The following is a 24644-nucleotide window of genomic DNA, read 5'->3' as shown; positions in this document are numbered from 1 at the left end:
TACTACAAAATGTCCAAAAGTCATAGGACAGCAATGATATTATCTCTTGTGAAAGAAAGAAAAATAGGGAGAAAAGAGCTTAAGAATAGAATTTAGAATGACAGGGAGGAAGTGTGTCTCCTTATACATGGGATCCCAAACACAGGGGTTTCCTAACCTAAAAACACGCCTGTCTCTTCTGCAAAGTGCCAACCCCATAACCCACACCTGTCATGCATGCTCTTAAGGTAGTTGTAACTGTAATTTTTTTAAAACCATGTGTTGGAGAAGTTAGTGATCAATTAATTCAAAGTTCCATGGGAGTATCTTTGGAAAACTGGTTTCCAAATATAACCTGAGGGTTCACAAAGAATTCAAGGACCTTGCAAACTCTGTCTGTGAGAATTAGAGCTGAGCTGATTTTGAGTCCCTTTTGTCTCTGCAGTTATACTCCTCACCTTCCGCTGCCCCACCCTGGATTTACATGAAAAAGAAAAAAAAGTCCAGAGCTGTCTATTCTAGTCACTGTGTCTCCTTTGTAAAGTAGTGGAACCAATCAGCTATCTTAAGCCAGTTGCTTAGATATATGCCAACATAGCTCATTAGAGGGCAGTCATAAACTTATTCATAAATATATGTTCTAAAAGAAGGATGTTTGCATTCTTTTGTCTTATAGATCTCTTTATTTGCACACAGAGAACACTGATTGAACAAAAATGATATGCTGCTGGTTCCATTGCTTATCTGCTCACTGAACAGCCATGTGATAGTTTATCTTAGGTTATTCTTGTGTGAAAAAATGTATTAGTGACCATGAGTCTCATTCACTCCACATATCTTTGTGCTTAATGCAGGGCATGCTATATAAATAAATAAGCCACTAAGAGTGGAGCATGGCTTACACACCAGGGATAATTGTGGTTTCAGGCAAATGATATACGTTTTTAATTGCTCTTTGGCGCTTTCCCAAGTATTCATGCCCATGATTTTTTATATTCCAAAGAATAAGAGCAAATTTTCCAAAGTCAAGGAGTAAAATTCATTTCATGACCAATTCATAAATTGTGTGAACCCAGAAATAAACAGAATTATTACTAAAACAAGAGCTCTTACCTACCTGTGTTCATACTTTATTTAAATGTGTGTTACCTTTTCAATGCCTCTTTTGTTAGAATGATTTTTGCTTGGAGTATCACACAGGCTAGAGAGGATGAGCACTGGTGGAGAAGGTGCGAGTTTCTGTCCCAATGCATGCAGAAATTACATTCATTGCATTAGCAGTCGATCCTTACAGCTGCACTAGGGAGCTCAGGCATCCTTGAACAAAGCACATCTGCACTCATACACACAGAAATATGAGAGACACTATCAAATAGACAGCTTGCTGAGGTCTGGCCAAGTAGCCCACCAGCAGTTCATGGTGTTCCCAGGAGGATATAGCCTGGCTTTCTCAGACTCCGAGCTGATTAAAGCAAAGGGTGATGGGAAGGCCATGTTGAGTCTTTAGTGTGGAGAAGGGGATAAGCAAAGGACTGGCAGCTGCTATACAATTGGAGACAAACATGGGCAAAGATTAGCATTCTCCTGTTATAGAAAACTAACTGCATAAAGATATATTATAAGCAATAAATTATTGTTTTCTCACATAGTTTATTGTCTGGTTCCATAGTCTTTGGGGCATTGAACTGAATAGCACGTGTATAATCAATTTATAAAATGAATATCATGTATAAATTATAATGTATAAGTCTTTGTACTGAGAGGTCTTCAAAATGGGAATTGACACTAGTACTTTAGTTGATTCAGTGTCTCAGAACACTGACCTTTTGACTTATTTCTTTCACAAATGTGCTAAATAGTCAATATTTTAAATGCCCTACTCAATAAGTATACTGGGCGGATGGGATTTTTCCCGTTTATTAGACAAGCATGAGAAAGTCTTTGCAGGCAATTATTTAGTATCTGGAAAGTCCCCTCAGCAGCTGGAGTCATGGTTCCTATGGTACTTTAGAAGATGGAAGTGGTGTTCAGAATTAAATCCCTGATAGGATATTAATTCTATGCAAGAGGGCAAACAAGGCTCCAAAAAGGGCAGCAAAACTATTTTCCAATAAAGAGGAAGTTGAAGTTGTCTGCTGCATATCCTTCTTACTAAATCCATTTAGGAAATATGCTTGTATACTGTACTATTGCCAGGTATGCAAGCATGTAAAATTTCTTTGACTAGCATTTTGTTGCTAATTATCATGTTATCCTTTGGCAAAATGAGTGGCAAATTGATGTTTGTAAATATAGATCAATTTGTAACACATTTTGTAATAATTATTAAATTAACTCCTTTTACATGCAGAATAAATATGTTTAAATAAATTATAAAATCAAGTTGAACTGTAATTTTTGAAATTTTCAGTATTTTAAGAGATAAAAATCTGGTCATGGGAAATATGTGGAATTTTACCTCTCTTATCCTATGATCTTGTTGATATTTTCTATTTTTTGTTTTATAAATAAATTGAAAAAAACATCAGTATCTGAGGAAATGATTCAGGGAGGACAAAAATCATTCCTTGTGTGCATGGAGCCTGCACTCAGTCCCCAACACTACCTGTAGTGGAGTGATAATCTGGTCTTTTTCCTCTCTTAAAAGTGATTTAACAGACAACAAATAATTTAAAAAGAGAAATGCAAATAAAGTGGTTAAAATGGCAAACCAAAAACATATACTTATTTGATATGCACTTGCAATATGTATTTACACATAGTCATAGTGACTGTGAAATAACAAAGGCTGGCATTATTGGATCATAGGTTTTGAGAATTTTCTAGGAGACATGATCATAATACTTCCAACCCAGTTAATCAGCCATCCTCCAAGCTTCCAGTTTCAGCTACTCCAAAGATTAGAACTGGTCTTAGGACAAAAACTCACTGAAGAGCTGCATTCCAGTGAATAGATGCTCTTAAGGTGATCTCTTTTATCCTTGTCAGTGATGGTTTTTAGTCTTGCAATATGTCAAAATGAGCTAAGTTTGGACTATGCTTGCTACTATTGCTCATAAATTATCTATTAAAAATAAAATGATAATTATATAAGTTTTTAGAGAAAGAAGAAAAAACTCTAGTTGCCAATAAAAGAAAAGCATTAAGAATTGCCTCAAACTTCTCATTGACAACACTAGTTGCTAGAAAACAAAACAATATCCACTAAAAAAAGATTCCTTTGAACTTATAATTCTATACCTAGTCAAACTATCATGCATTTATTGAGAAATCTTTTGAATACTTATTACTCTGTATGTCACAGAAGCTTTAATGTTGAGTAAGAACAAAATTAGTAGGGCCCAGAAGGCAGCATAGTAGATAAAGTCTTGGACTTCCAAACAGAAGGTTCTAAGTTCCACCCCCCAGCATCCCATGTACCAGAATGATACTCGGGTTTTCCCTCTCTCTCTTAACTATCAAATAAATCTTTAGAAAAAAAACAGAGTTCTTTCCTCTTGAAGCTGATTATTTTGTTGGGGGAAACAGAGAGAATCACTCAAAGATATAATTATGAACAATTATTGTATACTCTACTGTGTAAAACTTTCAACATAGACTTTGAGATAAAATATTTTATTAAAAACTAAGAATTCTTGAAGTAGAATGCTAGGATAACATTGTTAATCTAGCAGTTTCTAAACTTACTTAAATATGGAACTCCATCTCTTTCTTGCCCGTTTCTCCATCCCCTTCACATTCCTAAGTTAATATTCTGTCCAGCTATGTTCCTCACAATATTCTACAGGAAGTACTGGATTCCTGAGGGAAAGGACATCCTCTCCTACAGTACCTACATAGTTGCTATCGCTTTCACAACCTGATCTCACTTTGCATTTTTCCTGTTTTCACATCCCCAAAACTTTAATTTTGGCCTCTATCCATTGCTTGCTAGGTCTTGAACTTGCCAATAATTTTCTAACTCTCACCAGATATCACAGATCTTACTGTGTCTTTGTACTCTTGCTTTTATCCCTAGTTTCCAAATCCCAGTAAAATGCTGCTTCCTCTGCAAAATTTTCTTTATTTCCTTCCTATTTTACCCTATTTCCAGTGGCCTTTCCCTTGATACATCACATTTGCTCTCATAGCATTTATTATGTATCATAGCTGTTTATGACTTGTATGTGTCATCATTGCTGGATACTTACAGTTTCCTGAATTAATATGCTAAATGGGTATGAGGATTTCTCCACAAACATTTTCTCTTCATTCTCTCCATATCCTGAATTCTGTGGAAGTCTCCATATCATTGAAAATTATTTCTTCTCCTTTCTGTTTGAAAGTAAAGTTTTCTCAATGCACTATCTCTTTCCCATGGGCTATTTGCATATATGCCAGAATAAATTACTTACTAGGTTTAGAAAGACTAAACTTCATAAACAGTACTCTCTGTTACTATCAAAACAGTCATATAATTTATTCAAGATCTGCTATTTTCTGACTTTTATTTTTCTTGTTAGCAACAGTTAACTGATTTTTTTCAAGTTTATTCTGACTCTTTCTAACTTTAAAGCACAACTATTCTCCTGTCCCTGTAGTGGGAATCCTGTTTGGGTCATTATTTTCCCTTTTCATTCACAAAGCTTCCTTTAAAAAAAAATTTAAGGGGAAGGTCAATAGGACATAGTATGAAAGATGCAATTTGCAAATATTATAAATGATGACTGCTTTTCCTGTAACAACAGGCAAAAATGCCAGCTGTGAAGGAAGCTGACATGTTGTACTTGGGCAGAAATATCATGTTATAGGGAAACAGAGTTCTTTGTTTGGATCTGTTTCTGATGAATGCGTTTCATATTAGGCCTGTGCATGCCAGCCCTAAGGGATAATGCAGTTGTTCCTCTTGTGCAGCACAGACCTCCTGGACATCTAGAAAATGTAGTAAAAACACCCATACTAAGAGATAAATGAGAAAAAACATTTCTCTCATTGTCTAAAGAGTTGAAATAATGCTCTTTTTTGTTCCATGTCAATTTCCAGCCTTGATTATAAAAGTGGGGGCAAAGATCTATGGTAGTTTTAAAAGATATTCAAGGGGGTCTAGAATTTTATGAGACAAAGACCTGAGAACCTAAAAAGTTCTAATGGAAAGTGACTTCACTGGATGACCCCACACTGCAGCTCAGCGTTTTACATTAGAGGAGTTCCAAATATCATGTGGGTTAAGTGTACTCTCATGCTAGTCTCGGCAGGAAATGGCGGTGGTTAAACTTGGCCCACTAAAACCTGTACAGTGCAGGGTTGTTGATTTTTGCTCCCCACAGTAAGTCTTTGGGGGCCAAACCATAAAGCTGACTTGTCATCTCTCTCTGAGGTTTGATTTAAGTACTTACCTGCACACAATGACCCCTCTTCACACACCCCTTTACATTTACACACACACACACCCTAAAGAGCTGACCTATGGTTATGTTCAGAGGTCCATGAGAAAGCTTTTCTGGAACCTTCTACTCTGGACAGTTTGTCTCTTTCTCTCAAGGAGGACAAAGTGGTTGTAAATGCTTTGTTTTATGAATTAGTTCTTGCCCAATTCGTCTACCAGTTTACTACTAACTGACATGCAGAGGAAGACTTGTGCAATGGTATCGATATTACTAAAATCCACTGCTTGTGTGTGTCAGTGTGGTGGATGTGTTATTTCCAGGTAAAATATCTTTGTTCATATATATAAAACCTAAGTGAATCTCTAAAGAACAAAAGCAGTAAACGTTTAGACTAAGATTCTGTTTTTTTAAAGTTCTCTACTAGTTTTTTTTTAATTTTATTAGTGATTATAGATTTACAAAATTATGAGATAACATGGGTAAATTCCATACCACTCCCACCACCAAAATTGTGTGTCACCATTCCCTCCATTGGAAACTACCGCAGTTCTCCCAGGGTTACAGATGTAAGTTGACCGTTTTTTCTATAGGTATCTATCTTTTGTCATATATATTTGACAAGTTTTTCTATGGTCCTGCCTCTATTCCCTTCTTTTTCTTTTTTAATTTAATTTATTTGTAAAATAAAAAATAGAAAATATCAACAAAACCATGGAATAAGCGGTGTGAAATTCCACACATTTCCCATTACCAGAGTTCCATATCCCATCCTCTCCATTGGAAGCTTTCCTATTCTTTATGGCTCTGGGAATATGGATCCAGGGTCATTATGAGGTACAGAATGTGGGAGGTCTTGTTTCTATAATTGCTTCTCCAATGGACATGGGCATTGACAGGTTGATCCATACTCCCAGCCTATCCCTGTCTTTCCCTATTGGGTCAGGGCTCTGGTGAAGTGGGGTTCCAGGGCACATTGGTGAAGTCATATGTTCAGGAGAGTCAGGTTGACATTATGGTAGCATCTGCAACTTGGTGTTTAGAATGTGTATTCCTTTGCTTCCTCCTTTCTTGTGGGACTCGGTTCAGTAGTTCTTGTAAGGTGAGGTCGATTGTGGCAAATTCCTTTAGTTCTTGGATATTTGAGAAAAATCTTTATTTCTCCTTCATATTTAAAGGATAATTCTGCAGGATACAATATTTGTGGCTGGAATTCCCTCTCCTTTAGAACTTTGAGTATGTCATTCCACTCTCTCCTTACCTCTAAAATTTGTAAAGAGAAATATGATGAAAGTCTTATAGCTCTGCCTTTGTATGTAACTTCTTTCTTGCCCTAGCAGCCAGCAATTTTTTTTCCTTATCATTGACTTTAGATAGTTTTACAATAATGTGCCTTGGCATTGGTTTTATATTTATAAATTTGGGTGATCGTTCTGCCTCTTGAATGAGACTGTTCTGATGGTTTTCTAAGTGAGGGAAGTTCTCAGCTAAAATTGCTCTGAAAATGGACTCTGGGCCTTTAGCTTTGTCTTCCTCTTCAGATATACCTATCACTCTTATATTCGATCTTTTGATGGTCTACAATTTCACAGAGAGTTGCTTCAGTCTTTCTAAACTATTCCTCTTCCTCATTTTTGAATTGAAAGAGTGGATTGGCTGTATCTTTTAGATTGGAGCTTATTTCTTCTGAATGTGTGGATCTACTTCCTAAGCCTTCTACCTGGGAATGGATTGCAGTTAGAGTGTCTTTTACTCCCTGGAGTTCTGACTGAAGTTCTTCTTTCAAGATTTGAAGATTCTTAGTGATCTCTGTTATAAATTTCTCTCTCATGTTTTAATTCCATAGTAACATGCTCTTTTAGTTCTTGCTTAATTTCTTGGAGAGTCCTCATAAAGAGCTCTGTGTAGTCTTCTCTGAGAGTCTCTCTAAATCTGTAATTCCTTGTATTTCCTCTGTTTCATTTCTGCCTGTCTTAAATGGCATAGTTGGCTATTTAGTTCTGTTTCTCTGCTTGTGCATTTTTTGTGCTGGTTATTGATGGCCAGCAGCTGGTGCTGTTGTGATCTCTAGGTTGCTCTTGTTTGTATGATCTTCCGTGGGTGGGACGGGATGGGAGAGTGGCTGCTTTAGACTGTCTTGTGGTCACAAATGTCCTGTTTCATGTTGTGTCCTTGCCTTAAATTCAGAAGGCTAAAAGCCCCTTGAGTCAAAGACTGAGAGGTTTTCAGAAGGCTAAAAGCCCCTTGAGTCAAAGACTGAGAGGTTTTAAGCCCCTGTCTCTTTTCTTCCAACACAAGGAATAATGTTACTTGCTTCCTGTGCTTAAAATGAAATTGCCAAAATGGCGCAGCTCATCACCCACTCTGCCCAGAGCTCTGATTTGACTTTGCTGTTCTTCAACATGTGCCCATGCCCCTTTTCACTCCAACCACATGCAAGCACCCACCTGAGGCTGCAGAACTTTCAGCTGTAGATTATGACTTCAACTGGGTCTCTTGTATTTATTTGTTGTTTGGGGAAGAGAAGTGATTTGGTCCCAGTTATTCCATGGCCATGCCTCCTGGAAGTCCTCAAGATTCTACTTTTGTATTCTCCAGTTGAAACTAATCTCTTTTCTAGACCAAGGTGCTAGGGACTAACAGCCTATTCACATATAATGATTTTAATTTCTTTCCTTTATATTGTTGGTACTTATTTCCCTTCTAGAAATTTAATGGTTCTGATCTACTCTGTTTATGTGTCTTCATTTATTCTACCCTTTTCTTGTTCGTTCACAATAGATATATCATACACCTTGTTTTGTATTGTGCTCTAGGGCTGTTGCTATATCTTAAGATGGAGAGTTGATAATTACTACTTTTCCTTAAGTTCAGGCTAAAACTTTCAGGGGAAGACTGTTTACAATGCTTATCAAACTAAGCAGAAGAATTATCTGAAAAGCAATTATATAGATTCCTTGATCTAACTCTCAGAGACTTTTGATTTTCACGTCTAGAGTTAAGCCCAAGTATTTGCATTTCTAACAAGTTCCTGAGTGATGTTGGTGCTGCTTTTCTCAACAATTTGCTTAAGAGCTGATATTACTTGAGTAAACCATCATACAGAGCTTTTCTGTTCATTTGGCTTCTAATATCTTTCCTTCTGAGTTATCAACTTAGTCATGAAAAACAACCTGAATCAGTCATCTTGTTGATAAAGGGTGAAATAAATTAACATTCTTGTCATCCAGTTATATATTAATCAAGGTGTATGGAAAAAATCATCCCTTCGTATATAATTTGATATTTTAGATTCTAAATCTTTTCCAGTTTCAATTTCTTGTTGGACTCTTAAACTAGTTTTTGCCTATGAAAAAATAAAAATGTTACCATGTGCTTTTTCCTCTTTCCCTTCTTCCCTCTGGATCTACTTTTCTTCCTCTGAAAATGAGGCACAAATAAATGAGTAGTTTTATTTCATTCTTCTGACTCTTTTAGTGCTTGCTATATTTCCATCATCTTCATTTCTGTGTTCCTAAGGAAAGTGTAGCAGTTGAATTAGAAGACACGTTTCCTATATATTTAACACTTCCTCAAATGTAATTATTGAGGAGATTTACCACAAAAAAACTGTTTCAGCATTTAGCTTATTCTAAAATGTTCTGAAAAATTTACCAAGAGACATAACAAATGAGGAGCAGACATGTTATAGTCTGCATTAATTCCATTCTAACAACCCTTTTATATGTGTGGGTGTGGAATGAAAGTGTTTGGTACCATAGGAGAGGGAAGAAAGGAAAAGAGCATTATTATTGTTGTTGATTTAGTGGAAAAGAGAGTTTTTAATATACTCTCCCTAGAAATCATAAAAGATAAACAAATAATAAGGGTTTTGGAAAAAAGACAAGAGTTGGCTAAATGTCTGTCAGGAAGTCTGTGGTCTCCTCCAGCTATGAAGTATTATCCTATTCTTTCAGACTCCCATTAATACAAAACTACAGTGACAATGTAGTAGATGCAAGTAGTAATCTTGCCTTTGCCAAAAAAACTCAAATGACAAAATCTGAGAAAGCATAGTGAGTTGAGATAAAGAAGTAATCTCACATTTCTAATGAAATTTTATGAAATACTCAGATTGAAATGGGATGATGAGTAATGAGTTTCAGTGAAAGAAAGTAGAGAAGCACAGTGAGAAGATGGAGAGTGGGGTATATGGTGGGATGGATTAGAATGAAGACCAGTGTTCAACATTCCCTGGATCTCCTGGAACCCAGCCTAAAGGACCTTGGCAGGGTCACTTTAAACCTGATTGAAAAACTCTGCTTAATACATTAAAGAAACAACTTGCAGAAACATCTACCTCCTTTCCTCCCTCCCTCAAACAGTAATGAGTTCAAATTGCTAATAAAACATAAAAACTCAAAGATATTGTGCACAAGCCATTTTTCTGAGCTGGTTATTTTTTATGTCAGTTTTCCCACAGCTGTGAGCATGCTATAACTATCAGCTTACCAAGTGCCCCATTTTAAATGAAATTTAAAAGAATGTATTTAGGAACTTTAGAAACTTAGGAGGGAAATTAGACAAGCAAGTTCTGTCAGATTTCTTTTTCTTCCTTTTGGTAAGAAAGAATAATTTGGAGATGAATGGATCACTTAGACCAATAAGTCTCAGCAAGTAGTGGTTGAGAGAACAGATAGATTTTTCTTTTTGCAAAGCACTATTCAATTATCCATTGACCTTTACTAGAGAGCAAGGCAAAGGTAGAACAGGATCTGGTAGAATTTTGTGTATGCCCCTGTAGACATGATCTAACTTTTTTTTTTTATTAAGTTATTTTATTCTGTTTATTTATTTTGTTGCCAGTGTTATTTCTGTACCTCAGTACCTGCCCCATTCCCAGTAGCCTTTTTTTTTTTCCTTTTTTCTTTTTATCTTTTGATAGAGACAGAGAAACAGAGATGGAAATAGAGAAGGAGAGATACCTGCAGCACTGCTCCATTGCTGTGTAGCTGCCTTCCAGCAGAGGTGGCTCAGGGACTTGAGCCCAGGTCCTCACACATGCTAATAAAGCTATTAATGTGTGCACTTTAGCAGGTACACCATCACCTGACCACATAATCTAATCTAACTTTTTTTTTTTTTTAGTGATTTAATGATGATTAGCAAGATTGTAGGATAAGACGAGTTCAATTCCATACAGTCCCTACCACCAGAATATTCCATACTCTCCATTGGAAGCTTCCCTATTCTTTATCCCTCTGGGAGTTTACACCAAAAGTTTTTATGGGGTGCAGATAGTGGAAGTTCTGCATTCTGTAATTGCTTCTCCACTGGACATGGACGTTGACAGGTCAAATCCATACCCCCAGCCTGTTTCTATCTTTCTCTAGTGGGATAAGGCTCTGGGAGTGGGGTTTCAGGACACATTGGTGATCTTCTGGCCAGGGAAGTTAGGTTGACATCATGGTAGCATTTGCAACTTGGTGATATAAATTATATAAAGCAGAAAAAATTGTTTAATAATAAGAAACCTAAAGGTAAGAATATAGCAGATGAGATTTGTGGTCTTCATGTTGGAAAAAACTAGGAAGTCTATTTTAGGTATATTCCAAGGGGCCCATGACTTTACTAATTTTTGCCTTAGCCTGATAGCTAACATACAGGTGGGCTAAAAGTATTGTCTGGGGAGATGGTGTCAGAGATGAGAATAGGACTAGAAAACTGCATCAGGGCAGAGAGAGTAGCTCCCAATATAGGGAAAGTATATAAATACCATTAGCTATAAATGCCATTGATCTGATCTAGGACCCATATTTATTCAAATTTAGCACAGGAGCCTGTGTAACATCTGTATTCCTGCCAGTCTGAGCTCACAGTACATGGTCACAGTTAGGAACATTCTAGGTTACACTCATTTCAGGACCAGTCTTCTTCGAGTGGCAGAGTAGGCTGACCCAGCCTCCTTTTGGAGAGTGGGAGAGTTCCTGCCATTGTTGTTCTACATTGAGGCATTCAGGGCAAGGTCTTATAGAGGCCCACAAGAGAGAGTATGTTCTTGATGGTGGACAGAGGGATCGAATAGAAGTCTAGGCCCATCATATCTATATGGGAATCCAGGGCTTCTCTAACTAGAGCCCCAGATGATGGGGTGGCCTGGTAGTGACTAAAAGATCCATCATTGAAGTGTGCTGGTCTCTTGCCCTTATTCAGTTTTTGTAGTCCTTACTTTATCTAAAGGTATATATTTTCCTCTAACTTATGGATACATGTGCACATGTACCTATCTCTTAGGCCCCTGTCTATATCTGAGTTCTGGAATTTTGTTAGGAAGTGTACCATTTGAAATGAAACTAGACAGTCCCATGAGTTAGGAAAGGTCACACCAGAGTGTTGGAGCTGGAGGGTTGATATCTCAGATGTGGTGTCTCTAGACACCATCTGAAGTGAAACATAGTGAGGTGCTGGTTGCATTGATTTGGTTGAGGTCAGCAGAGGCAGTATCAAGTGGTATGGATCAAGAGAAGCATGAAGAAAAACAGCAAAGCCCCAGAGGTTCCAGGAGAACCTGCGAGAAATATGGATTTTAAAGAGATTAAGGAAGGTTCCCTGCTGTCTTAAGAGTTTAAGAAGGCAATAACTAACTATTATTATAACCTAGTTGCTTGGAAGCTTGGTTAAGAGTTATTGTACCATAAAAGACCTCACCATGATTTATGTCATTTAATGCTATTTATAAATAATTATATCTTAGATACTGACAGAGCTAGTTGCCTCTGGTCTCCCTGATCTAAGATTATAGATGTTTGAATATTTTTTTTAAAAAAGTTATTATTAGAAGTAAATTAACAATTTGAGCCCAGTATCAGAATTTAGTCAGTTTATAATTTGAAAACATTAAGTGCTTAGATTAAAGGAATATATACTAGACCTGGAATCTGTGCATTTAAAGAGCTCAAGATATTCCATCTATTTTAGCTTCTCATATTGAATAAATTGTAATTTATAAGACTATAAGTTCATAGGAGTATATATTAATACTGCTCCTGCCACTAAAGGGCTCTATCCCAAAAATATGGAATGCTTCACAAATTTGCATTACAAGGGCCGTGCTAATCTGCTCTGTATCGTTCCAATTTTAGTATATGTGCTGCCAAAGCAAACACCATAATCTAACTTACCTAATTAGTATTCAAAGGTGGATCTAAGACATAAGGGAAAACAAAGAATGCTTTTTTTTTTTTTTTTATGCCTTAGACAGTTACCAGATCTCATGTGAAGGTCATTTCAGCAGTGATGAATCAAATGGTCTAAACTAAACTAAGCTGTCTTATAAAATTTAAAAAAAAGGGTATACATTCTGATATGGAGGTACGTCAAAGTTGAGTTATATACTAGATAATAGTTACATTTGATAATAACCAAAAATATGTACTGTCAAAATGAAATTTTCATATTATAGCCAGAATTAGAAAATGAGTGTTGTCACTAAGCTCCTCAGCATCATTTGAGGTACAAAATACCTTAGGAATATTTAATATTCAGTGCGCACCCTTGATAAATGTATATGACTCAATATCCCCAATGAGTAATATGGCTTGAGGCCATACCACCTTCACTTAGGCTCTCATAAACTGAATAGGGTTGGGTTAGGTTGATGTTCTTATGGGAGACCTCCAAAGAAACCAAAGGGTGTCAGTGATGACTCAGTGGCTGGTTCCCTGCCCTGATTTAGCCCTAAATAAATTTTCTTTCCAGATATTAAGGAATCTTTTACATATGCAAATGAAGCTTTAAAAAAAAAAAAGAATAAGTTCAAAGCTTATTTGTTGAAAAAAAGAAAGACTGAAATCTTCAAAATTCAAAGAACAAAAAAAGGGAAGATGAAGAGGATAGAACAGGTATAATATAATCAAGAGAAATCCATTGCAGGCCAAACTCTATTTTAAGAAACTTACAGGGCTAGGGTGATAGCATAATGGTTATGTAAAAAACCTGGATGCCTGAGGCTCTGAAGACCCAAGTTCATCCCTAGCACCACCATAAACAAGAGCTGAGCAGAGCTCGGGTTTCTCTTTCTCTGTCTTTTTCTGTATCTATCTTTCTCTCTCTCATTAAAAATAAAATTAAGGGGTGGTACCAAGGTAGTGCAGCGAGTTAAGCACACATGGCACCAAGCACAAGAACTGGCTTAAGGATCTTGGTTGGAGCCCCTGGCTCCCAGCCTGCAGGGGGGTCGCTTCACAAGTGGTTAAGCAGGTCTGCAGGTGTATATATTTCTCTCCCGCTTTCTGTCATCCCCTCCTCTCTCGATTTCTCTCTATCCTATCCAACAGTAACAAAAAGGGAAACAAAATGGATGTTCTGGATTATATGGCAGTTTAGCTTTGGTTGATACATATTTTGTTTGGATCAAGCAGGTAGGTTATCTGAGGCAAGATTTGCATATCTTTCTTAATGTTGAGAATGACAGGAATGGATGCCCTCAGAATCATGTAGATGTATTTAGGTTTCCCCCTCAGATTCATTCTAAAGAAACCCATAGACCCACTGTAAAATTCTCTGACTCATGCAGCCACCAAATAAACCCATTCAAATCCACAGTGAGCACCACAATGCCAGCTAGAGTCATCAAGAACACTAGTCCTTCTCAGGGGTTACTATAAGCACTGACTAGTTGCTTGAAACTGCTGTCAAGTTTTGCTTTTGTCAATTAAAAGAAGACTATGCTCCTCTCTAAAAGCTGTCACATTGAGTGCATTTAAGAAGCTATGGAATGTTTTAAGGTTTGGGAGTAAAAGTCACTGCTACTATGTAAGAGGAACTGTAGATATATTTTCTATCTTCAATGAAGTGTGCTTAAGCTGCTTCTATCCATATTAAAATCAAAGTTATGAATAAGTGTGCCTAAGTATTTTCTTTGGGATAAGAGTAATTTTCTATGGAAATACCATTGGATTGTGTAAAAAAAAAAGATGAATTTTTTTTTTAAAAAATCATCTTAAATGCGATTAAAAAATTGGTTCTCTTTATTTGTGAACTTGCAAAATATTTCTAAATTTGTAAATAAAATAAACATTTTCCCATACCACTGTTTTTGAAGTCCCTTCTAGTTTGTCTCCCTCAAATGACAAAACCCAGGAAACAAAAACAAAAATCATTCAATGGACTTAAAATTAGTCCTGTTTTATGCTTTATCTTCGGGTATGTGCTAAACATTTAAAAACTGCAAATTGTAAATATTCAGTTCTTATTAATAGATTTTCTAAACTTTTGCCTTGCCTATAAAGAGAACAGTTACAGTGGAGAAGATAATTAAAGGTTTAAAAATTGCATGTCTGTCTACCTTCTAGTCACATTAAGTTAATCATATGTCTTCTTGTACAATTTTCCCAGTCTTGAATATTGCAGTAACATACCAAAAAAAAAAAAAAATCAAACTTTTTCATAAAAGAACCTATATTCATGTTTTATTATGTCCTAATCTCTATTAAATTCTGCTTGTGCCAGAATTCACTGTGAGGTTATATAAAAAAAATTCATGAAATTTACTTCCCTATGTTTAATGATAACCTCACTTTATACTGCAACTTTCCATGAAATTTCTTTCATAACTTAATGCTAACAGATATGATAAAGCAAGTAAAAATAATACCACATTCTTTCATTTGAAGGAAAAAGTATATATATACATTGTTGTGCATTCCTGAATTGGGGGAGGAGAGGTCAAATCATACATTCCTTTCCATTGTCTATATTTTAAAAACATCTCTAGCTATGTCAAACTTTATTTATTTTTAAGCAATCACTTTATTATGTATCTATAATTATACAAAGTTCTATATATATAACTATGAAAATAGAATTAAAAAGCATAAAACATGGTATAATCAGTGATACATGCATGTTTTCCCCTAAAGTATAGTTTTAAAAAAATGACTTAATTCTTCTTCTTCTTCTTCTTTTTTTTTTTTTACCAGAGCACTGCTCAGCTCTGGCTTATAGTGGTGCAGGGACTGAGCCTGGGACTTCGGAGGCTCAGACATGAGAATCTCTTTGCATAACTATTATGCTATCTATGCCCACTTTATGAAGATGACTTTATGATAAACTTTAACATAAAAGAGAAAAAAATCAAAGCAAAACTATTCACCAAAAAGTTAGAGTTTTATCTACACAGAGGTTTGGATAAAAAATTTATTTTTATATAAAATAATGAAATACCTTTTGATATTATTTTCATAATATGATTTCAGTCTCTATCAGAATCTCATTTTATCCTTGTGCTTCAAGAATTCTATAGCACTGGCCTTCACAGTAGGCAAAAGAGTGTTGTTTCTTTTCAAAGTTATTTTTAAAACATTAATTTTATTTTATTAATTTATTAAAGAGAAAGAGAAATTTAGAGGTAAGGGGGAGATAGAGAGGGAAAGAGACAGACACCTGCATGCCCGATCCACCACTTGTAAAACTTCCCCACTGGGGGTGGAGGGAGACCAGGGTCTTAAATCTGGCCCCTGTCTCCTGTAATGTGTGCACTTAACCAGGTGTGTTCCAACCTGGCCCCCTCAAAGTTACTTCTATCAGCTCCCTCACTCAGCAGTCAAGACCCTCTTACTCCCAGTGCCTAAACCTTGCCCTTTCACTCTGCCCTGCTCTGATATTCCACTTGAAAATAATAAGTATTAAACTCTCAATCCTGGACATTGCATGTGCCAGAGTCATGCTCTGATTTTCTCTCTTTGATGAATAAATAATTTTAAATAATAATAATAGGTCTGGCAAATTAGCTCAGTCATATAGTGTGCTGATCGCCATGCCATGTGTACAATCTAGGCTCAAGCCCAGTGCCTACTTCACTGAAGGAAGCTTTCGTGTTGTGGTCTTTTTCACTCTCTCTTTCTCTTTCTGTCTGTATCAATTATTATTATTATTAACAAAAATATGTGTGTTTTAATGGACGAGCTGCCATTCAGCCTCAGGACACTTACTTTGAAAAGGAAGTGAGAACTTGTTTTTGAGCAAAGGAGTATAGTTCTGAAAATTCCATTACGGTGGCACCCCAGAATAGAAAAATTGGTGGAAAAGCTGGTAGTTTATATCGGGTGGTTTCACTCATGTGGAATATAGAGAAAGAATACACATGGACTTTTATAAAAAAAAAACACATACTCACAAAAACAAAAACAAAAATAAACCAGAAGATAACAAACTGTTTCTGAGAGTTTGTGAGAGGTATGATTGTTATCTTGGGAGGTACAAGAGTGGTGGGTATGGTGTGGGACTACTGTAATCTTACAATTTTGTAACCCACTATTAATCAGAAAGAAAAGAAAAGGAAAAAAAAAGGAAGGAAGGAAAGGCTGGTGGTTTAGTTAATAGTATTTGGTTTAGTTAATAGAATCTACATGAATGGCCAGGAAAGTAATTAAGAAAGTAGTCTAGGATTTACATGCATGAGGACTAGGTTCAAGCCCCAGCACTACATATGCCAGAGTGGGACCAATACTCTGATCTTTTTCTTTCATAAAATAATAAATAACTCTTTAAAAATTAGCATTGAACAGTATCAATTTCTTTGTTTTGGTAAATGTGCCCAGGTTAAATAAGATGTGAGCTTTATGGGCAGTGAATGAAGAACACATGGAAAGCTTTCATTCTATCTTTGTAACCCTACTGAAATTGCCAGGAATTATTTCAAAATAAAGACAAACAGTATCAACAAAGAACATTATGGAACTCCAACATAGGATCCTCAGAGGGGAAATCAACGGAGAGTTAGACTTAACAGTGGTGGTAGGTCAAACTCCTAGAACAGAAGTAAAGCATTTGTTTTGCTGTGAGTGCTGAAAGTCTGCTTCCCTTGTCAAGAATCTTTGTTTTTATAATTTATCTGATCTTAGGACCTCCCTCTTTCTGTGCTGGTCATATTGTTGTATGTCTCTGAGAACCAGGCACAATCTGAAGCTCTAATTTTTCCTCTCTCTCTCTCTCCCTCTCCCTCTCTCCTCATTTTGCAACAGGAATTACCACTGGGGCTTGTTGCCTGCACAACTCCCAGCAACCGTATTTCCTCTCACTTTCTTGCTCTTATCCTCTTCCCTTCTTTATTTTTTATAAAGAATGAAACAGAGAATGGGGGGGAGACGGGGGTGGGGAGGTGGGGGTGCCGGGACACCACCTTTGAAGCTTCTTCCCATAGGTGGGGACTGGAGCTTGGAACCCAGGTTTCTCTTTTCTTACTTTCTGTAGCAGTTCTTCTACCGTCTCTTCCTTAATGAACTTATTCTAAATATTCCCTGATAAATATGATATAGAGTAAACTATGTTTAAGGTCAGTTGCTGCATAATTTGAAAAGTGATTCTTTGAATTCATTCTCTTAATAAAGGATTTAAAGTATCTTTCTTGACTTGGTTTCACTCATATATAGAATAAAGATAGTCAAAGCATAAGAATGTGAAAAGGGAAGGAAGGAAGGAAGGAAGGAAGGAGGGAGGGAGGGAGGGAAGGAAGGAGGGAGGGAGGGAGAGAAGGAAGGAAGGAAGGAAGGAGGGAGGGAGGGAGGGAGAGAAGGAAGGAAGGAAGGAAGGAGGGAGGGAGGGAGGGAGGGAGGGAGGGAGGGAGAGAAGGAAGGAAGGAAGGAAGGAGGGAGGGAGAGAAGGAAGGAAGGAAGGAAGGAAGGAAGGAAGGAAGGAAGGAAGGAAGGAAGGAAGGGGAAGGGAAAGGGAAGGGAAGGGGAAGGGAAAGGGAAAGGGAAGGGAAGGGAAGGGAAGGGAAGGGAAGGGAAGGGAAGGGAAGGGAAGGGAAGGGAAGGGAAGGGAAGGGAAGGGAAGGGAAGGGAAGGGAAGGGAAGGGAAGGGAAGGGAAGGGAAGGGAAGGGAAGGGAAGGGAAGGGAAGGAAAGGAAGGAAATTATCTTTTGGGAGTTGGGCGGTAGCGCAGCCTGTTAAGGGCAGGTGGCGCCAAGCACCTGGACCAGCGTCGTAAGGATCCCGGTTTGAGCCCCTGGCTCCCCACCTGCAAGAGAGTAGTTTCACAGGTGGTGAAGCAGGTCTGCAGTTGTCCGTCTTTCTCTCCCCCTCTCTGTCTTCCCCTCCTCTCTCCATTTCTCTCTGTCCTAACAACGACAACATCAATAACAACAACAATAATAATAACTACAATAACAATAAAAAAACCCAAGGACAACAAAAGGGAAATAAATAAATATAAAAAATAATCTCTCAAACTTTGTGAGAACTATGGTGGTAAGAGGGGAGAATACAGAACTTTAGTGATAGGTGTAGTTTGGAACTGTATCCATGAAATCTTATACTTTTGTAAACCCATATTGAATCACTAATGAAATGCACAGTTAAGCTTTAAAAAAAAAGTTTATTTATCTATTACATCCAGTTTGGTATTCTATGGACTCTTGTGACTTTGTCATTGAAAACATTTGCTTTTTTCTGCCTCCAGAGTTATCACTGGGGCTCGGCGCCTGCACTAGGAATTCACTGCTCCTGGAGGCCATTTTTTCCCATTTTGTTGTGCATGTTGTTGTTATTGTCAATGTTGTTATAGCTGTTGCTGCCCTTGGTTAGGACGGAGAGAAATGGAAAGAGGAGAGCAAGACAGGAGAGAAAGACAGACACTTGCAGACCTGCTTCACTGCTTGTGAAGCGGCCCCCTTGCAGGTGGGGAGCTTGGGCTCCAACCAGGATCCTTAGTCATGTCCTTGCACTTTATGCCATGTGCAATTAAGCCTCTGCACCACTGCCTAACCCCCGTGAAAATATTTTCTATAGGTACTTACATAGACAAAGAGTAGCTGTGCTTTATTTCAAAATAACACAAACATTTTATCTAGGAACACCTAAACACAAAGAGGGCATGGAGAAATGTAGTAGTTAACAAGATAATTGCCCAGGGCTTGGCAGATTGCATAATGGCCTGAGGCACTAAAAGTTCCAGGTTCAGTCCCCAACAACAACATAAGCCAGAGCTGAACACTGCTCTGGAAAAAAAATAAGAAAAGAATGGTAATAGTCCAAAAGTTGTTGATTTACCAGAGAACTGTCCAGCTCTGGTTTATGGTGGTTCTAGGAGATGAACCTGGGACCTCAGAGACTTAGGTAAAAAAGCCTTTTGTATAAACACTATGCTACCTTCTTGATCCTAAAGTCAGATTATTGCAAAATGAATGTATTTATTCATTTAGTTAATTATTTATTGGATAGAGACAGAAACTGAGAGGTGAGGAAGTGATAGATGAGAGAGAAAAAGACACCTACAACATGGCTTATGAAGCTTTCCCCCACAGTTGGAGATGAGGATGGGGGAGGGCTTGAACATGGGTTCTTGTGAACCTGGGTCTTTGGCGCTTAACCAGGTACGCCACTGCCCTGTCTGTCTGTTTGTTTATCATCTATCTATCATGCCAGGCAATGAGAAAGAAAGAGAATCCTAGACTTGACTCTGGTGTCTAATAGTCCCAAGAACTGAACCTATACCCTCTGGGAACTTGAAATGAAAAATCTATAGGCTCCTGGTGGACTGACTCCAGCATCTGAGTGGCTGGCTCTGATGGGAGCCAACCTGCTCTCACCTTTATTGTTAGCACCTTGATGGACATTGTTTCTAACTGATCAGCTTGTGCCGCGCCCAGTTTGAAACTGATAAAAGCTGTGTGCTGTGGGACAAGCTTGGGCAGGTCTGGTAGAAATAGGCCTGTAACCGGTTAACATTAACATAATGAAGTATCTCCCTGGGGGCTGGGCAGTGCCATGGGTTAAGGCAAAGTTCAAGGACCCATGTAAGGGATCCTGGTTCAAGCCCTCAGCTCCTCACCTGTAGAGGAGTCGCTTTACAGGCAGTGAAGCAGGTCTGCAGGTGTGTGTCTTTTTCTCCCCCTCTGCCTCCCCTCCTCTCTCTGTGCTGTCTAACAACAGCAATCACAACAATAATAATGGCGACGACAACAGGGGTAGCAGCGAGGACAACAAAAAAAGGGGAAAAAATAGCCTCCAGGAGCAGTGTATTCATAGTGCAGGCACTGAGTCCCAGCAATAATCCTGGAGTCGAGAGCAAGGTATATTTCTGAGTACTCACTCAGAAAGCATGTTGGGGTTAAGCAATAATTCTTTACTTATTTAGATGCCAGAGAAGGGTCACACAATTCACACAACACACAGTCAACCAGATACCTCTCCTTACTCAGCAGCTGTTCGCAGATAAGGCTCACGACATGGTCACCAGCCACTTTGTTGCCTAACTGGAGGTCCTTCGTCAGCTGGTGCTACCAGATGAAAGAGGATCTCTGGAAGCTGGGGAAGCAGCTACTTAGCCTAGCCTGTGTGCTTAAGTCCTTTAGCACCACCGGCAGCATCCTGGTTAGTAGCCGTGACAGTACTTCATTCAGCTGGTTTCTGAGCCTTTATTTATACTAGCTTGCCTCTGGTTTTAAGGTTACATCACCATTGGCCAACCAGGTTCGGGTTGACATCATTTCTTATCCTACTTATACATATGTTTCTGTCTTATCACACTATGCAGGTGCACTATGGTTACTATGGTTACATGTTCACTACATTTATATATATATATATGTGTGTACACACACACACACACACACACACACACACACACACATTATCTCCCTGCTCTCCACATGGTCTCAGCCTCCGTCTCCTCCTTTGGATCTGCTGCACCCTGGAGCTATAACACTCAGAGCTGCTCCACAGATATTTCTGTAACAAACTCAGGCATGCAAGTTGGTGCTATAGTAAGTAGAGCTATTTCCCCAACCCACAAAAAATAATTTAGAAATATCTTTCCTATTTTTAAAACATCTTTTCTTTAAAAAATAAAAATGAGTAAGATCCCATGATTTATTCTATGAAATTTTGGGTTGCCTGGTCCTTTCTTCGATGTTGCTAGCTTCAATCAGAAAACAGTAGCACTAATTTTCCAGATTGTCAGGGGAGAAGACAGACTTTTGACTCTTTTTCATCTCAAGTACCTCTTTAGATATCCTAGTATGACTTAGGTAGCTCAGTTGCCAATCAACATATGAGAGGTTAAAGCAGAGAAACCCAGAAAGAATTGAGTCTTTTAAGTCTTTGTTTCATTTAACAGAGGTCTCAAAGAAAGGCAACAAGGTGTGGTGGGTCAGAATGTGAATGCTTCCATCCATCACTTGATTTTGTGATTTAATTCAGTCATGTCCCATCTGTGTGACCTCTCTGAGCTTTTGTCATCTCATCTGTAAAAAAAAAAAAAAAAAAGATTGTAGCCTGATTTGATTTGCATTTAGAATTTATTGAGATATTGTAGAGTAGGGGGCCATGTGGTGGTGCACCTGGTTAAGCGCATATTCTACATTCACAGGTAGCCAGTTTCAAGCCCTGCAAGGGGGACACTTCATGAGTGGTGAAGCAAAACTGCAGGTGTCTCTCTGTCTCTCCTTCTCTCTATCTCTCCTCTCTCCCTCTCAATTTTCTCTGTTCTATTAAATAAAATAACGTTTAAATAATGTCTTTATATAAAACAAAGAGATGTAGAACATGTCTTAAGCACATTACTTAGCATATAGTCAGGCGTTACAAATTAGCTTTTATTGTTACTAATATTTTTACTATATGCCCTTATGTTTTCCTATTTTAGTTTAGTAGTGTACTTCATGTCATTGTACACTTAATAAAAGATTAAAATGACAAATTTTGGTATAGGTTGCACACACACACACAACAATAATGAATGCATAAAATTATTCCCAAGCAACTCATCCAAACACATACAAAAAAAGTTCCTTTCCAAAAATAAATAAACAGGGAGTCAGGCGGTAATGCAGCGGGTTAAGCGCAGGTGGTACAAACCAAGGACCGGAGTAAAGATCCTGGTTCCAGCCCCCGGCTCCCTACCTGCAGGGGAGTCAATTCACTGGCAGTGAAGCTGAGTCTGCGGGTGTCTGTCTTTCTCTCCCTCTCTCTGTCTTCCCCTCCTCTTTCCATTTCTCTCTGTCCTATCCAACAACAATGACATCAATAACAACAACAATAATAACTACAACAACAATAAAGAACAAGGGCAACAAAAGGGAAAATAAATAAATATAAAAAATATTAAAATAAATAAATAAACAAGCAAAGAAGAAGAAGTATACATTCAGGAGAGAAGGAGAAAATTGTATTATGAAAACAATGCTGGATTAGAAGTCAAAAAAAAAAAAAAGACTAGAGTCATCTCTAGTAACTATCCCTGACTCATTATGCCTGTCTAACCTCAGTTTTCACCTTGGAAGATGTTCTAGGAGAATTAAATAAGGAAACTGTTTGCTCATGGCACAGAGAAATAAGTGGTTTGTTGTGGCCAGAGCCCCGACTGCTTTTTATCTATTTCTAAGAACAGATCCAGGATGTTGTAGAGAACTGCAGGAAAAATGTCCTCTTCCTAATGCATTTTATTTGGCTAGAAAACACCAGGACATTGTATAATATACTATGAAATAGGCTCTGACAAATTCTGATTGACAGAGAGTGGCTGTCTTGACTCAGTTAAGGGGAAATGCCCTGGGTCCCACCTGTTGTTTCATAGACCATTTATTTTCTTTTTTAAAATTTAATTAATTAATTAAAAAAAGGAGACATTATCAAAACCGTAGGATAGGAGCGGTACAACCCCACACAATTCCCACCACCAGATCGCTATATCCCATCCCCTCCCCTGATAGCTTTCCTATTCTTTAACCCTCTGGAAGTATGGACCCAAGGTCATTGTGGGTTGCAGAAGGTGGAAGGTCTGGCTTCTGTAATTGCTTCCCCGCTGAACATGGGCATTGACTGGTCGGTCCATACTCCCAGTCTGTCATAGGCCATTTCTAAGACCTCTCACTGACATCATGTTCAAGACACAGCCACCGCTCCCAAGAGACCAGAGTTAAGAACAAATTCAGGGAAGGCTCTGAGTGAGAGAGACTCCCTACAAACCAGAGATAACAGACCACCCAGGGATTAATAGAATGGGCCCCAAAATAGGCACAGGGAGCCATGGTGATGTTGAACAGGTGTCTTAACATCACAGAACCTTTTTTTTTCTCTCTCTCACATGCAAAACTGAGGAAAGTTGGACTCTAAAGCTTTCATTTGTCAAAACTCTATGAGGGGCTGGAGAGACAGCTAGTCACATGTAGACTCCTACTTGCCATGCACACAGTCAGGAGTCCTAGCGCCATATTATAACATTGTCGAATGAGTGAAGGAAGCTCCTTCTCAGTCTCTTTTTAAGTGGAAAAAAAAAAAAAAAAAGACTTACAGCAAGACCCCAGCCTTGTCAATAAATAAAATGCTATCTGGTCATTTTAAAATTCAGGATATCTTTCAAATTTTCATTCCAAAGCAAAAATAACCAGTTGGCATCATAGAATACCTGACTCCCTGCACCTTAACACCCAATACAACTCTTTCTTTTCTTTCTTTCTTTTTTAATTATCTATTTATTTGTTAATGACAGAGAGAGACAGAGAGAGAATATCAGTGCATCATTTTGCCACAGAGGATGTTAGGAGTATAACTTGTCACATCATGCTTGAGATTTCTACTGTGCCACAAGATTTATCTGGAGCAATATAAAATATTTCAAGGGCAGGGGAGATAGCATATTGGCTATGCAAGGAGATTCTCATGTCTGAGTACCCTGCACCACCATAAGCCATAGTTGATTAGTGCTCTGGTAATAAATAAATAAATAAATCATAAAAGCTTCTACATTTCAGCCTTCAAATTTTAATATGTATTATTTGGTTTATGAATTTTGATATGGTGTATTTCTCAAGTGTTTCGATTTGTTCCTAGTTTCTTGGATCTAAGAAAATGTATAGCATCACACATATTAAGACACCCTACCTCTCCCCTGCACCCCTCAGCCTCCCACCTTCACACCCTTGCACATACACAAAGACATTAAAAAATCTGTCTCAGGTTTTCAATGTCTGCTGAAAAGCAGCTCTTAGCCGCTACTCTGCAGTCCACACATTTCCAAGCCAATTCTGGAGACATCTTAAAGTGAAAATAAATAAATAAATAAATAGTCCTAGACCTATTAAAATTACATTGAGTAATAACAATTTATTGTCTAAAAATACATTTTAGGATTTTTCTCTTTAATCTGACTTCTTAACCTTTGAAGTTTCCTATTTTATGTCCATGAGTAATTACTATTTATCATTTTCTAAGTCTCAACAATGATAATGAATAAAGCAGAAATCCTTGCTGACATGAAATTTACCACCATCCATGAAGAACTACATATATGTATCTGAGCGCTAGTGTTTTACTTTAGCTCATC

General features: G+C 37.8%; 1 protein-coding gene and 1 pseudogene across 5 annotated transcripts in view; one reads left to right on the top strand and one right to left on the bottom strand.

Annotated features, from left to right (window-relative positions):
- CREB5 (cAMP responsive element binding protein 5) overlaps nucleotides 1-24644 on the top strand; it is a 502318-nt gene that overhangs the window by 304191 nt on the left and 173483 nt on the right. The window lies entirely within an intron of this gene.
- Nucleotides 12391-12487, bottom strand: LOC132540040 (U6 spliceosomal RNA; annotated as a pseudogene).

This window comes from Erinaceus europaeus, chromosome 8 (assembly GCF_950295315.1).
Source record: "Erinaceus europaeus chromosome 8, mEriEur2.1, whole genome shotgun sequence".
NCBI lineage: Eukaryota > Metazoa > Chordata > Mammalia > Eulipotyphla > Erinaceidae > Erinaceus > Erinaceus europaeus.
Note: the sequence above shows the minus strand (reverse complement) of the source record. Positions and strands in the feature narration are given on the sequence as shown.